Genomic DNA, 5,053 nt, shown 5'->3' on the forward strand with positions numbered 1-5,053 from the left:
ACATTCTGAATGTTTTCCTCAGACACATCTGGAAATTTCTCCATTTTGGCCATGATTCTATTTTTTTAATATTGCAGTTTCTTTTAACTAACATTCCAAATGAGAGATGAATTCAGAGGTTCAGAAAAGATCATTATTGAATACTCTGGAACCAATCAAGAGGCAGTGGTCTGACTGACTGTAGTATGAGTTGAGGGGAAATTTTTATTGACCTCAGCTGATTGAGTTAGGATGTAGTTATTTCCATGTGTGATCTCACTGGTTGACTTAGTTCCAGGCCAGAATATTGTTTACCTCCTCAGAAATAGTAGAAATTTACTGATTCTCATCACATGACTATTTTAGCCCATCAGGAGCCAAGATTTTCTTCTCCTATGTAACAGCAGTGTTTATGGGCATGTCTACAAAGCATCTGGGCCTGAGCCTTCCAGCCCAGGTCTACAGACTCATGTTGGTGGGGCTCACACTAGCTCTGTACAAATAGCTGTGTAGATGCCGCGGCTTGGGCTGGAGCTTGGAGCAACCATGGCTTGGGCTGGGAAGCTTGCTTTCAGATTCAGTGTACACTTAGTCCTTGGAATCAAACAAACCTCCCAGAGCTACTAAAGATAAGGATTTCTGACACGCTTAGAATAATGTTCCTTGAGGATCATTTCGTATTGTTAGATTAAACAATCCAGTGTATTGTTGAAAATTTGGGGACTTTTTCAGTAATTAGAAAATAATGAACATTTTTGAAGGAAAATGCATTGTTTTTTTTTTTTTTTTTTTTAGCAGCAGAGGCTGTAAAAACCCAGTCAGTTCTCTGGGAGCTGGGGTGGAGATAATTGAAATTTAATTTATTTTTTTTTAAATAAATAAGTATATATGTGCATATGTAAGTGTGTGCGTGTTCATTGGTATCTGTTACTTTTGTGACCGGTTAAAGAGCTGCCATAAATTCTCAATGAATCTCTAGTGTGTTAGTTTCTTATTTACAAATATCAGCCTCGCTACTTCAACTCTTTAAAGATGTTTTGAGAAGGAAGGGAGGGACACATGTCAAGTGTTGACGTAGTTTGAGCACTAGAAATTTTAATGGCATCTCTTCTAAAATTTCAATAGATACATTTTCAATTTGTAAAAAGAAAAGGAGGACTTGTGGCACCTTAGAGACTAACCAATTTATTTGAGCATGAGCTTTCGTGAGCTACAGCTCACTTCATCAGATGTTTACCGTGGAAACTGCAGCAGACTTGCAGTTTCCACGGTAAACATCTGATGAAGTGAGCTGTAGCTCACGAAAGCTCATGCTCAAATAAATTGGTTAGTCTCTAAGGTGCCACAAGTCCTCCTTTTCTTTTTGCGAATACAGACTAACACGGCTGTTCCTCTGAAACCTTTCAATTTGTAGTTGTACTTTTGATAATTCACATTCAGGAACACCAAGCGTGTACTAAATTTTGGAAACCTTGTGGCATAGCCTGCGAGTTAAAGTAATACCTTAATGATCTTTACCCAGTTGCACAAGGAAAAAAAAATGTGGAGCTGGCTTAGATAAAGGATCATTATAAAACACTGGAAATGGAACATCTGCAGCTGATTTTTGGGGATGTTTAAAAGTATTTTTCTTAGTAAGCTGCAGGTTTCCTATTTTGATTTTGAAAAGTGAAAGAGGCAAGGTGTCCCTCACTCCTTTCTATCACCAGTCCTTTGTTCTATTTACTAGGAAGAGCTGGAAGACAGAAGAATTATTGACAATACCAAATGCTGATCTAGTATGGACTAGCGTATACAGTGCTTTTCATCCATAGATCTCAAAGTGCTGTACAAAGGGAGATCAGCATCATTATCCCCATATTACTCACATACAGCTAACTAGTTTTGGGAGTGGGTGAGCAGGCTATTTTGGGGGCTGGGAAGAAGGTGTGTTCCTCCCTGTGCATGCTGTCTCAGGAAAAGGGTCTGGAGCTAAAGGATCTGCCATTTCGTGGATCCACATGTCCTTCCACCTGCAGGGAGCAGGAGGGAGTAATGGCTATGGACCAGCTCCGTGGATGAGCAGAGAATGATTCCTCCTGCATCCTGCTTGCTTCTGTGCAGTTCTCCTGTGTCCAGCTGAGCTCCATAGGCAGGTCAGGCACTGGGGAGAGGCTCCTGGAGCAAATCATGTGCTTTTGGGGTTATTTTTCTTTGGTTTGTGTGCATTTTGTCTCACTGCATGAAAAAACTACCTTCCTCACAGTTTTGCTTGTCCTGGATGATCCCAGAGCCCTTACTCTTGCAAATAATCTAGTTTAAGTGATCCAGGCCTGCTCTTATAAGTAATGGCTAAAAGCAATCCAGTGCTCTACATAATCTTTATCCATACAGCCATCCAGGCCTTTTTGCTCATCAGAAATATTGTCACGGGTTAATCTTTTCACTCAAGATGTTGGCACATCTCCCTGAGGTTCCCAGCAAAGCTGTTGTTGAGGCATTATAAACACACAGGTTTTCATTGTCTGCTCTGAGCCAAGGTCCTCAAACACAGGGCACGACTTATTTGCTGCGTTGGCCTCAGTGCTGCCTTCTATCATGGGCCCAAGACTGGAATCTCTTTGATCTTCCACTAAGAATGAATCCCTTATCTGGCATTGCCTGGCGCTAGTTAATTTGAAAGTGGCAGTGAAGAGCAAACCAGTACAGCATATTTAGGCACAATAGCCTTTGTGACAATGCAGGAAGAACTCCCCTCAGTGCCTACTCTTCATTTGGCATAGTAACCACTGGCACCAATTCCAGACATATCCTCTGCTGCCAATGTCTGTCTTGGCACAGCAAGTCCTTACAGATGCCTGTCAAGGTAAAAGTAAGAAGAGAGAATCAATAAGAGGGGCATAAGAAAAAGAGGAAGTGCCGTCTTTCTCCTTTATACTCTGACCCTTGAAGGTCATGGATTAGGAGATGTATAGAACCCTGCTGCATCTCAGCTAGGAAACCAGTACCCCTTAGTTTAAACACCCATTCCATGGGAGCTGTTGCAGCCCCAGTGGCCTGGCTTAGGCAGGTGCCCCCTGGTGGAGTTAAGCAAAGCAGCAACTTCAAGTTTGATGCACACTTTCATCACATGCTGCTCCTCAGATGCCCAGTTTGGAAGAGCGGTGCTACAACTTGTGTTTAGCTAAGAACTCCTCAGCCACCATCCCCCAGGTGGAGTACTGGCTCTTGAAGAAGGGAGGTTATGGACTGTGTGTGTTGTTCAAGAGTTGCCTCTGTGTATTTCCGCTAGCCATCCACCTTCCCCTCAGAGCTGGAGTTCTATATAAGCTCAGAACTGCAGGCTAGGCAGCAAGAACTAAGGCTGTCAGGCAGACTGAACTTAAATTGCTGGGGAATTTCTTTTAAACATCAGAATTAGGGTAGCTCCAATGTCAAAATGAGACTATTTAAAATTTAGATAAAAAACCAAGTGTGAATTTGACTTGTCAACATAAAGGGCAGGAACAAAATTGTTGTTCCCAAAATTATGGATGCTAAAACGTATCAGTATTTCCCCCGTGTCGTAAACTGAAAAATAGTCTACTTAAAAAGGCTGCTGTGAGTGGAATTCAAAGTTTCATAATATAAAATGTTCATAGCTCCTCATATAAAAACATGAAGTCCTTTTGGGGTGATACTACATGTTAAGGAAATTATTGTAATAGTATTTTTAGAAGCTTGAATAACAATGGAACACAAAAATAATTGTTAGCCAAGGGCAGTTGATGGAATGGTGTTTAACTGCTTGATAATACTGAGGCCCTCAGCTACTTAACACTTGAACCAACTCCTTCATTTTAAATAAGCATTTTTTATAGTTGGAAAAATCTAGAAACGTGAGCTTCTTCAAGCACTTTAATAGTAATTGCTACAGATTAGCCTACTGTATAGAAGTGTGTTCCAGAATAAGACATTACACATCTAATACCTTTAACCCATAAAAGCACCCCCAAAACTTCTAGTTCCGTGTTTAATTTTTTTCCCCTTGTAAGCACACTGCTTGGTCAATAGCAAATCCACCCACTGTGAGTCAAATTCTTCTGTAATGTAACTCTACTTAATTCAATACCAGAGATGAATTTGGCCTCTGAATGAAAAGATGGCTGCACCAATGTTAGTTTGCAAATCATCAAACCTTCTACTAGATCTATTAGAGTTGCAGAACCTGAAGACTAGTTGTAAGGGTTAGAACTAACAGATTTCCTAGATAAATTGGATTTACTACATGTTTGCTTTCTGTTTAACACCAGTGTGCCAGATCATTATGAGATGACCAAAAGTAACTCACGTGGTACAAATTCTCAAGCAAGATCTTGACACCAACTGGTGGTTTATACTCCCAAGCATGTATACTCCCAATCCACCAATAATCAGAGTAGCCAATGATCCTGTCACACTACCTAATTCACTGTTCCTGTGACAGTAAGAGGTATTAGGGTCATAGATCTTATCTAGTATGACAAAATTGACTAATGTGCAGGGATTAACCACTCGAGCGTATTTCAACCTTTTTGATGTTAATCCTAATGGAAAAATTCCCTGTGTGAATTGGAATTAGAGTGAATTTACCACCTCTGTACATGAGGAAGCTTTAGGTATATCCCTCTATCTTAGATCACAGCTCATTTTTGGTCAGGTCTGAGTGCACCGAAGGCTAGGAGTGAACCATAGAATACCAGGGTTGGAAGGGACCTCAGGAGGTCATCTAGTCCAACCCCCTGCTCATAGCAGGACCAATCCCCAATTTTTGCCCCAGATCCCTAAATGGCCCCCTCAAGGATTGAACTCACAACCCTGGGTTTAGCAGGCCAATGCTCAAACCACTGAGCTATCCCTCCCCCCAAGGGACAATGTATGAACTTTTCAGAATACAGTTCCTTTGGACAGGGGTACAGGAATCTTCTCAGTAGCAAGGATCATGGATATAATTCTCTCAATGTGAAAAAGGCCAAATGAAGACAATTGGTTATACACCTTGCAGCATGCCTCTATAACTGAAAACAAAATGCCATTTGCAATCATTGAACTTCACACCCCGTGTATGACTCTCTGC

Source organism: Lepidochelys kempii, chromosome 12 (genome assembly GCF_965140285.1).
Source record: "Lepidochelys kempii isolate rLepKem1 chromosome 12, rLepKem1.hap1, whole genome shotgun sequence".
NCBI classification, from domain to species: domain Eukaryota; kingdom Metazoa; phylum Chordata; order Testudines; family Cheloniidae; genus Lepidochelys; species Lepidochelys kempii.